Genomic DNA, 15,506 nt, shown 5'->3' with positions numbered 1-15,506 from the left:
CTGTCAAGCAATTTCTGCAGCTGTTTATTCATTTATTTTTCAAGAAGAAACCAAAAGACTCTTATTCTAAATGTGCCTTATTCTGCTTTTCATTTCTCCCCTGTCTGATTCCTCCTATTTTTGAACTATTTATTCGAAAGTCATTTGCCTCTCTCCATTCTCCGTCAATGTGTTTGATCATTTCTCATAAAATTTCTCACCCTTTGAATTCCTTTCAACAAAAATGTTCCCTGTGCACCATTTCCACATCCAAGCAGTTCTCCAACATTCAACAACATAACCTTAACTTATCATAAACAACACTGTGGAAATCTGCTACTGTTTATATCTGAAACAACAACAATTTATATTTATATAGCCCCATTAACGTAATGAGCCATCCTAAGGTGCTTCACAGGAACATTATGAAACAAAGTATGACACTGAAGCACATAAGGGGATATTAGGTCACATGACCAAAATCTTGGACAAAGTTATTTTTTAAGGAGTGTCTTAAAGGAGGTAAAGCTAGGTAAAGAAGCGGGGAGGTAGAGGGAAGGAATACCAGAACTTGAGGTGCAGACAACTGAAAGCACGCACCCCAATGATGCAGCAATTAAAATCGGGGATCCACAAGAGATCAGAATTGGAAGAGTGCAAACACCTTGGTGGGTTGTGGGGCTAGAGGAGATTACAGAGAGGGAGGGGCAAGGCCATGGAGACACTTGAAAACAAAGATGAGAATTTTAAAATCAAGATGTTGCTTACCTGAGTGCCAATGTAGGTCAGCGAGCACAGGGGAAAGGGGCTTACAGCGAGTTGCAGTGTTCTGGGTGACCTTCACTTTATGAAGGGTAGAATGTGTGAGACCAGCCAGGATTGCAGAGAGAGTGATTGATGCAGTGTAATAGTTGAAATTGGTCTATGTCAGCAGCACAAAACAGGCTTTTCTTTTTCTCTTTCATGGGATGCGGGCATCACTGGCTAGGCCAGCATTTATTGCCCGCCCCTAATTGCCCTTGAGAAGGTGGTGGTGAGCTGCCTTCTTGAACTGCTTTAGTCCATGTAAGGTACACCCACAGTGCTGTTAGGGAGTTCCAGGATCTTGGACCAGCGACAGTGAAAGAACAGCGATATTGTTCCAAGTCAGGATAGTGTGTGGCTTGGAGGGGAACTTCCAGGTAGTGGGTTCCCATGCATCTGGTGCCTTTGTCCTTCTAAATGGTAGAGGACACTGGTTTGGAAGATGTTGCTGTGAATCTTGCAGATGGTACGCACTGTTGCCACTGTGTGTTGGTGGTGGAGGAAGTGGATGTTTAAGGTGGTGGATGAGATGCCAATCAAGTGGGCTGCTTTGTTCTGGATGATGTGGAGCTCCTTGAGTGTTGTTGGTGCTGCACTCATCCAGGAACTGCAGAGTATTCCATCACACTCCAGAGTTGTGGACAGGCTTTGGGGAGGCAGGAGGTGAGTTACTTGCCACAGAGTTCCCAGCCTCTGACTTGCTCTTCTGCCACAGTATTTATATGGCTTGTCCAGTTCAGTTTCTGGTCAATGATAACCCCAGGATGTTGATAGTGGGGGATTCAGTGATGATAATGCCATTGAATGTTAAGGGGAGATGGTTGAATTGTCTCTTGCCTGGCACTTGTGTGGCATGAATATTACTTGCCACTTGTCAGCCCAAGCCTGGATATTGTCCAGATCACTGCATTTGGACATGGACTGCTTCAGTCTCTGAGGAGTTGCGAATGGTGCTTAACATTGTGCAATCATCAGCAAACATCCCTACTTCTGACCTTATGATGGAGGGCAGGTCATTGATGAAGCAGCTGAAGATGGTTGGGCCTAAGACACTATCCTGAGGAACTCCTGCAGCGATGCCTCGGGACTGAGATGATTGACCTCCAATACAACGACCATCTTCCTTTGTGCTAGGTATGACTCCAACCAGTGGAGAGTTTTCCCCCAGATTCCCATTGCCTTCAGTTTTGCTGGGCTCCTTATAGCAAATTGGCAGCTGTGTCAGTTTTTAAACATTTATTCTTGGGATGTGAGTATCACCAGCATTTATGGTCCATTCCCTAATTGCTCCTGTGGAGGTGGAGGTGAGCTTTCTTGAACAGGGGGTAGCAGCTTTGATATATCTAAGTGGCTTCCTCGGCCATTTCAGAGGGCTTTTAAGAGTCAACACTTTGCTATGAGTCTGGTGCCAAACTGGGTAAGGATGCCAGATGTCCTCCTCTGAAGGACTTCAGTAAATTTTATGACAATACTGTAGTTTTGTGATCATTATTAATGAGACTAGGTTTATCAATGAATTGAATTTTAAACTCCTCTTGCTGTCATGGTTGGATGTGAACTCACATGTCGCATTTATGTGAAGGCATTGGGTATCAGTTAAGGAGGCCCCCGCCCTCCATATTTTTGTTTTGAGGAGGCAGGGCAGGATGAATCTGGCCCACCGCCTCCAGAGGCAGACCCAAGGCAGCAACAGCAGTGGGTGGATGGCGAGGCCTGCAGACTGGAATGTCCACCTCCATTTACTGGGACATCAGTCCAGTTGCAGTGATGAATGTCAGGCTCTCAAACTCACATTTCTCACCCTATCACCCACCCAATCCCATATGCCCCCTCCATGCCTCTTTGGTCCTCTCCATGCCCTTTCCATGCCCCTTCATATCTCCCAAGATCCCTCCATGCCCCCATTCCACCCAGGCCTCTCCATGATCCCTCATATCCCCTGTGCTCCACCATTTCCTCTCATATCTCTCATGCCCCCTGTTATTTCCCATGCCCTCCATTCATTCTCCATACCCACGCTCCCTGTATCCAATATGTACAGAATCAATGAGCCATTGGCAAGTCTGGTAAGACTTTGAAATGATCCTGAAACTGACACAATAAGCAGAAGTTTTAATAGATCTTTTGAAAAAATAAAAGGCTCAGCTTACAACCTCTTAAAAGTGTCATTCAGCCACAGCCATTCACAATATCAATGTCAGAAACTATCCACTTCAGCGCCCTTAATCTTGTGTAAATAACCATACAGGCAGCAAAAAAAAACTTTTCAAAGAAACAGCAAACTATTAAAAGATAATTGAAAAATTAATCAAACAAAGTGTTCACTTCCCTTTGCTGCTGTGTAAACATTTCTTACTGAGATCTAAGTAGATTATTCATTCTTGGAGCTCAGCCAAGCATTCATAATATGTTTGAGAGATGCTGGGAGGATCTAGGACCAGAGGGCATAATCTCAGAGTAAGGGGGCACCCATTTAAAACAGATGAGGAGGAATTTCTTCTCTCAGAGTGTAGTCAATCCGTGGAATTCTTTACCACAGAGGACTGTAGAGGCTGAGTCTTTAAGTATATTCAAGGCTGAGATCGAGAGATTTTTAATCAGAAAGGGAATCAAGGGTTATGGGGAAAATGCAGGAAAGTGGAGTTGAGGATTATCAGATCAGTCCTGATCTCATTAAATGGTGGAGCAGACTTGTTCCAAACCAGCCAAATTAATTATGCATTCCCAGGAAACACACCGTTTCCATGGCGGGCAGGCCATCACCTCACCACCTCATCACGCCGGGCGCCATATTTAAAGTCCAGTCACGTGCACACCTCTCAGTGCTTCCAGCCCACGACTGCTGCAAAGAAGACATGGCTCTGAAAGGCAGAAAGACTGCAGCCCTCAGGTTCAATGATACATCCCTTGAGCACCTTTTGGACACAGTGGAGGCTTATCGTGATGTCCTCTATCCCTGCTCTGGCTGCAGGACGGGAAGCAACCTTACTAATCTGGCTTGGGAAGCAGTGGCAATGGTGGTCAGTGCCAACGCTCTGCAGAAGAGGACAGTGTGCCAAAAGAGGGTGAATGATCTCCTCTGTTCCGCCAGGGTAAGTCACTCTTCTCATCACTCTCAACTCACACACTCTCAAACCCATCACACATCCACAGGGCCCTCACTCACTGCCAGTTCAAGGGACATCACCATTCACTCTTTCACACACATCTTCATTGCCCTCATCCTGTCCATGGGACCACTCACTACCCACTCATGCCAGGCATACTGATTGTCTGGCCTGGCAGGCATCCTGCTTACACTCTCTCCATCTCTATTCATGCAGGACAAGCTGGCACACAAGAGGGAGAAGTCGCTTACAGGTGGAAGAATGCCTGAAATCAAGATCCTCACGGACTTTGGAAACAGAGCCATCCAGCTGGCCGGTGAGGATCTTAACCATTTCTGTGCTGACGGTGAGGTTGGCGCTGCTCTACCAAGTGAGGATCCAGCAGTGCAACATCTATCAGACAACCATGCTGTGAGTGATGTGTCCTGTTTCACAGGCCACTGCCATGTACTAATAATCTCCCCTTGCATCCACAGGCACATTTGGGAAACAGCTGATGGAGTCCATGACCCAGGGCCTCCAATCAACCCCAAAGAAACCTCTGAAGAGGAACCTAAAGGCACCCTCCCTAAAGTCCCGTCACAGTGCTCACCCACACCCTCCACCAACGCAGAGGCACACACCTCTGGTGGGACCTAGCTTTAGAGTAGCCTCGGGATCACAATCTGGTGAGCACATCACACTGTCCGATCCACAGCAGGCAGTGCAGGTACTTCCCAGGCCCCCGGCACTCGGAGGCCTGCTGGAGGCCAGAAATTTGCTGAGTTCAAGTTAGATGACAAGCCTCTGGACTTAGTCATGTCACAGCTGCTGGAGCTGCAAAGTCAAGCTAGCGAACATCAGGAAGGAATGTCAGCTGTACTCCTCAGATTGCAAGGCACGATGGAGGAGTCTGTCCACCTTCATCTGAGGTGATTGCGCCGGAGTGCCAATGGACCAAGGTCAACACTGGTAGGATGGCGACCGCCATGGAGACCTTTGGTCCAGTACGTCGCTCCTGTACCACTGTGCGGGCTGAACTCCATCGCTGACGCCATAGTTGGCCTCCAACAATGTGCACGTGAGAGGGGTGTGGGGCAGCTCAACCACAATCCACCTACCCCTTCTCCTCAAGGAGATAGCCAGGGACCCTTGGATACCCATAGCGAGGAGGATCAGCAGGTGCACACCCCGGAGCCAGCCACCCAAGTGATTCCGGAAGTGTTGAGCCCATCTGAATCCTCTCTTCCTATGACCTCAGCAGCTCTAGCTCCAGTTCTTGAGGAGGGTGCCACTGCCACACAGCAGGTCCCTGAAAGCAGGCCAAAGCCCCTCCAGGTCTCGGCCCTCCAGAGGACACCCATCAAGGTCATTACAGACATGGCATCACAGTCAGCAGGCTGCCTCCACCTCCCCTGTGGATGTCCCGTGACCACCAAGATGTAGTGGCAGGGTTAGGACAGTTAAGAAGAATTAGTTGCACATCCTGGACATGGGTGTTAATCACTTGTACATAATGTTCACTATTGTAAATAAACTCCCAAGAATGTCTCCCTATCTATGGCTCCTTGTTCTGATGAGCAGTGTTCATGTCACTCAGATGTGAAACCTTTCTGCACAAGATAAAGGCAGGAGTCTCAGTCCAGAGCCTCTTCCCTGTGCTTTGTGTAGCCATCAGACCAGAGTGATGGTCCCGCCTCACACTGCCTGGCATATTACCGATGCCTGCACCTCGATGGCGCTTGTCATTGCTGCCAGAATGTAGTGGGCAGGCGTCACAGAGTTCCGTCATTCTCTCTGTGTGTTCTCAGCACCCTCAAAGTGGGGCTGTCCCCCCATCTCTTCAGCATCTGTGACCAGTGACACTATGCTACTGAAGGAGTCAGGTTCTGAAAGCAGACAAAGGATCAGCTAGATGCTTTTAAAGTTTCATGGCTGTGTCTCTGAGATGGCCCTGATCATGGAGTGCAAGCAAGCTGCCCTCGGCCAGACAGGAGTCAGACATTCACAGAGGCTGTGTGAAGATCTATGGAATGTCTTCACTGCATGTTGTCATCATCCTCCTGCAATCGAGTGACTATTAGGACCTCCACTGCGTCTCCATGATAGGAGCATTATCACAGAGGGTATGTGCAATACCATAAGCTAGACTGGAGTCAAACGTTCATAGATGCAATGTGAGGATCTTATGGTGTCTCCTCACTGCATGTCATCATCATCCTCCATAAATCTAGCAGCCATGAGGGATGCCTGCCTCATCAGGCCAGTGCAGGGGCCTCATTGCTGTTATCATCGCATTAGAGGACCTTCTCACCCTAATCACCGAACAACGTCCTCCTCAACTGCGGTTGACGTATTTGACCGCGTGTTGCGATGGAGATCTGAGCACTATGTGAGTGCAGTCAATGGAACTCTGCATTTCTGGAAAACACAAGACCTGGGCAAATCCCAGTGCTCTTGCATCCTGGCTCTCCTGGTCCCGGGCAAAATGCACAAAGTTGTGTACCTTCGCGAAGATGGCATCTGTGACCTCGTGGATGTATTTGTGGGTGGAGGCTTGTGGTATCCCACAGAGGTCACCTGTGGAGCCCTGAAAGGAGCCACTGGTATAGAAACTGAGCGCCGCTGACACTTTCAAGACCACTGGGAGTGGATGCCCTCCATGTCCGCATGGCGCCAAATCCTGTAGCAGGTGGCAGGTGTGACCAACCAGTTCCCTAGACATGCCTAGTCTTAGGCGACACTGATTCTCGGTCACCTGCAGGAATGAAAGGCAGCATCTATGGACCCTGAGTCTACCTAGGCACTGACCGGCGACAGCTCACTGTGGCCTTTCAGCAGCGAGTGGGAGCCCCAGCCACCCGTTCATGTAGAGGGCGCTGCTCCTCCCTCTGCACAGTGCACAGCCAGGCACCTCTGTTGCTCTCTTCTCCACCGTCTTTACTCTCTATACAACACGAGGCATACAGCTAGTTCATCAGGCTCCATGATCCTGATGTACTCCTCCTGCAGGATGAAAGAGAGAGATGCGTGGGTTAGCACTAAGAACCTGTCTTGGTTATGTCTGAAGGCCCCTTAATGCATCCTGGAGAATGCTGGCCACCACTTGGATGGCCAGAGTTTAAAGCGCTGCATGGCTGCCTGAAACCACACCCACCTCCACCCCACTCCACCTGACCGATTGGCAGCAGCTTTGCCCATTGGACTGCATGCTGTGCTCTCAGCTCAGGTGCAGGCATTCTCCTAACCCGTGCTGCAAGGCTGCGCTGTTAGCTTGAACCATGGGGGAGGCTGGTCCAAAACAAACATTGCAAGGGGCTGTGAACAGCTCCACCTGTGACTGCTCCAAGGCTAGTTTTAGGAAGGAGATTGTACAACGTGCCCAGTTGTCCAACTGTTCTGCAGTCCACTAAAACACTCATTACTTTGCAGTCGGTGCCCGAGGGGTAAAAAGCTCTGGAGCACTTGGTGGCATTTTGATACCTCTACGTTGCTTGAGTGGGCAGAGAAGCTAGAGGCCCGACTCCAATCAAATCAATGTGGCTGCGCCTGAACTGTCTCAGCTGCAGAGAAATGGTCACTTTTTATAAATAGCGCTTAATGCATGGCCGCTTCCCTCACTCACTGTCACCTCCCCCCCACAACTCCACATGTGCTTGTGCACTGCCTTCAACTGCAGGGTAGCCTTACCCACCCGCCCCCCCACCAAAGTCACCTCAACAGCAGGGCAGCCTTTGCACCCCCGCCAACGCGCCTCAACCTTGAAGTCCAACAGGCGACCTTCGTGAATGCTCTGCAATGTTATTGTGCACTCACTCTGAGTTCCCCTCAAAGAGCAGCCCGCCATATGCTGTTGGAAACACGTTGATGTGATTGGGCATACGATCCAGCGGGGGTACTGATGAGACTGGCGGGCTAGCCTTATAATGATATGCTGTATCATGTATTATAATGAGGTTCCCAGCGTCCAATGGTGGGAAGCACGGCCCGCCATCGAAGGGGCAAGTGGATGATCGGAAGCTGGTTTCACGATGTCGTGAAACCGAATTTTGGCCTTCTCGCCATATTGTGGCGAATACGTCCGATGCCAGCGGGCACTGATGATTCCGCCCATTGAGTGAAAACTTCAGCTAAAGTCATCACTAAATATTTAAGCAAACGCAACATGCGCAGAATTTATTTCCCATATATTGATCTAGTCAATTTTATTGAAACGCGATTTTACAGAAACAATTATGGAAGTGGTTAAGAAGCTTGTGATTATTCATTCAGCGTGGTGTACAAATATAATCCTTTCATAACTTTCATCAACAGGATTCCTTACAGATTGCACAAATGTGAATCGCACAACATTTACTGTGGTCCATTTCACAATGTACCACAATTATGTAGCATGAACCAACAGGGGCCAATAAGATACCGCTTAAAATTATGTTCATTTGATGTCAGTCCAAAATGCTCAATGTACTGCCACTAATGTGGAAATGATGAAAACACAAATGCAACGCAAGGGATAAGATAACTGCTGCAATTTTATTTTCCTGTTCTTTAGAGGCTTGTGTTTCTTGCTGTGCCATTTTTAATTTATTAAAAATTCCACTGACATTTCATCCAAGCTCCACTTTTACCCCCTTTGGCAAAACATGTCTGCTATTCTTGTACTGTATATTACAAAGTATCAATCCTTTTAAAGTCCTTCACTTTTTATATTCAGCTATTACAAAAATCCTGATGAGGAAGCTCCTTTAACTATACACTAAAGACAAAATAAAAATGTTATGGAACCCAAGGTTTGACAGCTAAATAACTCAATTTTCCAGAGCTTAACTGACCCTCATCAGACTTTTTGTTGAAGTACACAGGTGCTGTGCTGGGAAGAATAGTTAGAAGCAGTTAGTCTGTAACCATTTACATGGTTTGTAAAATAAATATTGTTGGACTTAAGAGAGGCAAAACTTGGCTGTCAGATAGATTAGGATTTACAAACATGAAATAATAATCAGAGTTAAAACAACAGTTGCAATTTTGATTGCTTGGCTATAAATGTCACTAGCTTCCTTTGAAAATAGACTTCACGTGTTTATTAAAAATTGTCAAGAAAATGAACTTAATGAACAAATCAAATCATTGCATGAATACCTTGGTGGCAGCATCTCAGTTTTCAACATCCCTACTCATGCAAGCAATAGTCAACATTCTGTTCTTAATAGTTTGGAGAACTCCAACAGGCTCTTAATCTTAAATATGGTAATTAATACATTTATTTCTCATAGCCCTCAGTTTGATAAGAAAGGTACACAGTGATTTGACATTTTAATAGAAATCAGCTTGAGTTTTGGTGACGAGAACTAAGTTATAAATCCAGACTGAGAGAATGCTACTTATTTTTTTTCTTTCTGAAAACGTCTTTAGAATTTAGGTAGGTAGGTAATTAGCAATAGTCCACTAAGGACCGTGGAATATCTCTCTATTTGAGAGAGACAACTGGTTATATAGCTTGAGGGGCACCACTCCAAAATAAGCATGGGGCAAGCAAAAAGGCACGGCCCAAGTCTACGTCAGCTAGAACAAGAATTGAATCCACACTGTTGGCATTATCCTGAATCACATGTTAGCCATCTAACCAACTGAGCTAACCAACCACCTCGTTAGAATGTGTAGGCCTAGAAATTTAATTGTGTGTGCTGTTTCCAGGCAGTAAAAGGGTGCCAAGAAGTCCACATTCATGGTGAGCCAGAATACAGCAGTCCATTTGGAGACATCAGGGAGAGTGATGGGCAGAGAACTCAATGGAAAGTTGGCAGCAGAATTCTCTTGTAAAGGACCGTGCTTTAGGTCCTGTTCACATTTAGCATTAATAAAGGAAATGCAATTTTTTTTTACATTTACAGTAGAAATAATGAAGTCAGCAATTACTGTAAGTCTACCACATATTGTTGCTACTATTTTCTTACATTTTTATTGTTAATATAACTTTGTTTAGCAGCATAAGCTGTGGTCTGATTTATTTTACCATTTTCTGACTTTAATAAAACCGTGTGAAGCCACATTATATTCAGTAATATGTACAGTAAGGCAGGTTTCTCTTTGACTCATGCAACTTTTATCTAGCTATTGGACAGGTAATGGTATGCACTGGTTCACAGAGGTTTGGTAAATTGAACAGGTTTTGGCACCGAACCTAATGAGGCTATTTTGATAATATCTGACTCCACACACAGGTCCCTCATTTTACACTGATGAATTTCAGCTCTAGTGTAGGAATCGGGTGGAATGGCAACTGATGGTGGGGGGAAGGGATGATCGTGAATACTTTGGAACCAGTGGGACCTCCTTCTGCCTCACAGAAATGGTTTTGGTTTTCATAAGCTTACCTTGGCCATTTAAGAATCCTGATAGAAGCTACCCAGGCTCCTGCTCTGCAATATCCATATTTTCAGAGGGGACCTAAAACAGGCATTAGATAAAAAGGTTAAGAAAATCAAAAAACCACAGATGCTGGAAATTTGAAATAAAAACAGAAAATGCTGGAAAAACTCAGCAGATCTGGCAGCATCTGTAGAGAGAGAAACAGAGTTCACGTTTTGAGTGCATATGATCCTTCTTCAGAGCTGAGGCATAAAAGGTCACTGCACAGCTTTAGAGCTTGTAGTGTTGGGGGTGATATATTAGCACGGATAGAAGATTGGCTAACTAACAGGAAACAGAGAAAGTGGGTAAATGGGTTACTTTCAGACTGGCAAATTGTAACTAGTGGAACATGTGGCACAGTGATCAGTGCAGGGGCCTTAACTATTTACGATCTATATTAATGACTTGGACGAAAGGACTGACTGTATTGTAGGCAAATTGGCTGATGATACAAAGATAGGTAGGAAAGCAGGTAATGAGGAGGATACAAAGCCTGAAAAGGCATATAGAAAGATTTAGTGGGTGGCAAAAATTTGGCTGATGGAGTATAATGAGAGAAAATGTGAGGTTGTCCACTTTGACAGGAAGAATAGAAAAGCAGAATATTATTTAAATGAAGAGAGACTGAAGAATGCTGCGCTAAAGAGGGATCTGCATGTCCTTGTACATGAATCATAAAAAATTAGCATGCAGGTACAGCAAGTAGTTAGGAAGGCCTTCATTGCAAGGGGAATGGAATATAAAAGTAGGGAAGTATTGCTAAAACTCTACAGGGCATTGGTGAGGCCACACCTACTGTGTAAATTTTGGTCCCCTTATTTAAGAAGGGATATACTTGCACTGGAAGCAGTTTAGAGAAAGTTTATCAGGCTAATACATGTGATGACGGGGCTTCTTATGAGAATAACTTGAGCAGGTTGGTCCTATGCTCATTGGAGTTTAGAAGAATGAAAGCTGATCTTCTGAGCTGCTTTAACAGGGTAGATGCTGAGAGGATGTTTCCCCTCATGGGGGAATCTAGACCTAGACATTTCTACGGGGGCAGGCATATTAATGCCCACTATCCTGTTCACTGTCATGACTTTGTTATTTTAAGTTAATTGATGATTGTACCATCAACTTAAAGGTCAGAAGATGAATGAATGATTGCTGAGGACCAAGTCTAGAGCCGTGATTTATGACTACTTTGAGAAACACACAAACAAGAATCGAAAGGAGACTTGGGCCCTGAATTTACTCAGATATACTGCTGTGACGTTGCTATAACTTCATCAATAGTGCAGCAATAGCTTTGATGACATGTCTCATCAAGCTTTTTACTGCCTTTCTGATGAAAGTATGGCAGCGGATAGGGTAAAGCTTCAATAAAATTCCTGGTCATGGTGTGGAATACAGTCACCCCAGTCCTAATGGAGTAAACCCATTGGGATTTTAAAGCAAAGGTTCAAAAGCCATGACCAATCAAGGGACTACAGCCCTGGTAAAGTATCCAAGATTATTGTGACCTGCTACGCCTAACATAACATCACCATGTAAAGAGGCATTGATATTGATCAGGTAGAAGAAGAAAGGCAGACTCAACCAGCGACAGAAGAGGAACCCAACCAGAAATAGGAAGAGATGTCTGCACAATGAAGTATGCACTCAGGAAGGCAAGTTCTAAACGACGATACTCTTGTTCAGTGCTTTTACCATGACAGTTATCTGCAGATGTACCAGAAAAGCCGGATTCCCTTCATCACCCTCAGTTTTACATTAAGTCGCATGAAGACACTATAATTTTCTGCACCTATATTCACCCTACAGCCTAGGGCATGCCAAAATTGAGTTCCACTCTACCCTATATGTCCAACTCCTGTAAAAAATGTCTGTGCTACGTTGAGGAGGATTGTTGCAATACACTCACCTATTTTCTGGCGAATTAAACTGCTCCTTTGAGGATGAGATGTTAAATTGCTTGTTTGGGTGGATGTAAAAGATCCCATGGCGCTATTTTGAAGAAGACCAGGGATGTTATCCACACTCTCCTGGCCCATATTTATTCCTCAATCAACATCATGAAAAACAGATTATTATATTGTTATTTGTGGGAGTTTGTTTTGTGCAAATTAGCTGCTGCATTTTCTATATTACAACAGAGAGTATACTTCAATAGTACGTCATTGGCTGCAAAGCACTTTGAGACAACAAGTGATTGTGAAAAAAGCTATATCAATGCAAGAATGTCTTTTTCCTGATACCTGCTGCTTATCAGTTACATATTAATTTTTTTTCCAAACGTATGCTTTATTCATAAAAATTTGTAAAATTATATTCCATAACAGTTCAGATTGGACAAAAGTGTAAAACAGTTCAATGTCTTTCCATACAGCATGCAGCACTCTGAGGTGTCTCAATGCCATTGCAACTTACATGTAATATTTACAATATACATTACTTGACAAATATACCACCCAAGGGGTTTTACAGTTTCCAGCCCCATGGTATACAAGGTAGGTGGACCTTAGATAGTGTCCTAACCTGATGAGCCTTTGAAGCAGCTGCCCCAAGCTTTAGTGTGTCCTTCAGCTCATAGTCCAAGACCTTAGAATTTGAACACTAAGTGGGGGACAACTCTTTGCACTGGAAGATCAACAAGTTTCAAGCAGACCAAAGAGTATCTTTCAATGAGCTAGTGGTCTTCCAGGAACAGTTGATAGCTGTATTGGAGTGCAAACCTGGGAACAACCCATGTAGCACTGAGTTCTGCATCACAGAGCTTCTTGGGATGAGCAAAAACCACTGCATCTCTTTGCATTTTCTTTGCAAAGGCATATTCCAAAAGGAAGTGGGCAACCTTTTTTTACCCACTGCAGCTGCCTCGAGGGCAATGTGCAGAGAAGGTGAGACTCTTGATGGGCAGGAAGGATCTGATGGGGAGGGCCTTTCCCACCACCAGCCATGCAACATCTTGGTGTTTGAAAGTCCTGGCAATAAGGCATTCTGCCAAATGACTTTGACAGTCTGCTCAGGGAATCATCCACCAGGAGCCATCATCTCCTTTTCCTGTAGGTCCTTGAGAATGATATGTGTGGATCCCTACATAATGGACTTGTGGTCAAAGGTGTTTTTCTGCACAAACTTCTCCACTATGAACAGATGGAATGGCACAGCCCAACTGGTTGGAGTGTCTGTGGTGAACTGGCCAGACCCATTCTTTGTAACACCGAAAACAGATAAAATCTCAGCACATAGTAACACTTGGGGCAGAATGTTTTGGCCATTGGGCGGGCTCATGCCCAACTTGAACGAACGCAAAATGACGCGCGATGATGTCGGATGAACGCCCCTACGTCATCACGCACTTGCATGATATTTCGCTCGGTGGGGTGCATGCGGGAATCAGAGCCATGCCTGCCATTAATTAAGAGGCCAGTTAATGCCCTTGACAACCCAACTGATAGCAATTTAATGTTGCCTGTGCAATTTTTCACTCATCGCATGGACAAAACAGGCAGGTGGGCAAAATCCCACCCACAGGCGGGAGAAGAAGGGCCAGTAGCATTGCTATTGTGAGTAGTGTGGAGTTTTGGAGATAGTTTACTGCTGGTTGCTTATTGGTACTTGTCAGCTTCATCTCTGATCGGGGTTTCATTCTTAGCATTTCCACACGTCATTTCAGGACTCAGTGTTGTTTTCCAGGCCCCCAGAGAATTCACACCGTATTAGGTATTCGACAGCCTTCCTTTACCCTGGTATTGGGGATTGTTGCCTCCTCTGGAGGCACCTCCTCTGAGGAGGAAGAGAGGAGCAGAAGGGAGAGGAGGCCAGGTGCCCCAATCCAGCTTCCAGGGAAGCGACCTGTGGGAGGAGAGGCGTAGATATAAGGGGCACAGGGCCAACAGGCAGTCCAAGGCGGAAGGGGCCGTAAAAGATGCTACTATCCTGCTGCCAGTGTTTACAGGCAGCAATGCAGCTACCTCAATATGTCCGACATGCAATGCTGAAGGAGGCTCCATCTCTCCAGGGAGATCATGACCTCTATTTGTCAAATGATTGGGCCTGAGATCAGCTCTGACTGTGTAGGTGGGCACCCCATGCCAGTGGCGCTGAAAGTCACAGTGGCCCTCAACTTCTATGCCTCCGGCTCTTTCCAGGGTTCAGTGGGGGATCTTTGTGGAGTCTCCCAATCAGCTGTCCACAGTCGTGTCAAGCTGGTGACAGAAGCTCTGTTCAGGCGGGTAATGGCATTTATTCATTTCCATGCGGACGAGGCCAGCCAGGCTGAGTGAGCCAGAGGCTTTGCAGCGATTTCTGGGTTCCCCAGCGTCCAGTGTGCAATCAACTGCACACATGTGGCCATTAAGGCGCCAGCGGGTCAGCCGGGTGTCTTTGTCAACAGGAAGGGATTACACTCCATGAACATGCAGATAGTGTATAATTACAAGATGCTGATTCTACAAGTCTGTGCAAGGTACTGTGGCAGCTCCCATGACGCTTACATCCTGAGGCACTCCCAGGTGCCGAGGCTCTTCAGTGCTCCAGCCCGACTGGCTGTATGGCTGCTGGGTGACAAGGGTTATCCCTTGAAATGGTGGCTCATGACGCCTCTCTGCCACCCAAGAACAGAGGCCAAGCAGCGGTACAACAGGAGCCATGCCTCCACAAGGGCGGTGGTAGAGAGAACCATCAGTCTTCTCAAGATGTGCTTCTGATGCCAGGACCATTCGGGAGCGCACTATAATACCCTCCAGAGCGGGTGTCACTGATAGTGATTATAGGCTGCGCTCTCCACAATCTGGCACTGGCAAGGGAGGAGCCACTGGAGGAAGTGGATGTTGACACAGCTGCACAAGTCACAGATGATGAGTCCAGCAGTGAGTCAGAAGAGGAACATGATGAGGAGAACACGAAGTGTGTGGAGCCAGACCTCGGTAACCTTCAGGGAGGCAGGGATGCTTTGATCCAACGTTCCTTCAGCTAGGCTGAAGAACTACCACCTCATGCCAGGGCCGCCACCTGCATCTTGGATAGCAGAAATGACCCTTTCCTTGGCACCCAAGATACACTTGGTGCTTGTGCAATAAAGTTTCAAGCCACCCATGTCCAGCATTACATAGTGGCCTACCCTGCACCTACAAAACAAATGAAGCATACTCAGGCCAATAACACGAGAGCAAATGTAATTTAATGTTGGAACTCGCATAGTATTGAACACAACAATACCCAGTGTTGGTGGACACACCA

The sequence above is a fragment of the Cetorhinus maximus genome, chromosome 17 (assembly GCF_964194155.1).
Source record: "Cetorhinus maximus chromosome 17, sCetMax3.hap1.1, whole genome shotgun sequence".
NCBI classification, from domain to species: Eukaryota; Metazoa; Chordata; class Chondrichthyes; order Lamniformes; family Cetorhinidae; genus Cetorhinus; species Cetorhinus maximus.
This window is presented reverse-complemented; position numbering follows the sequence as displayed.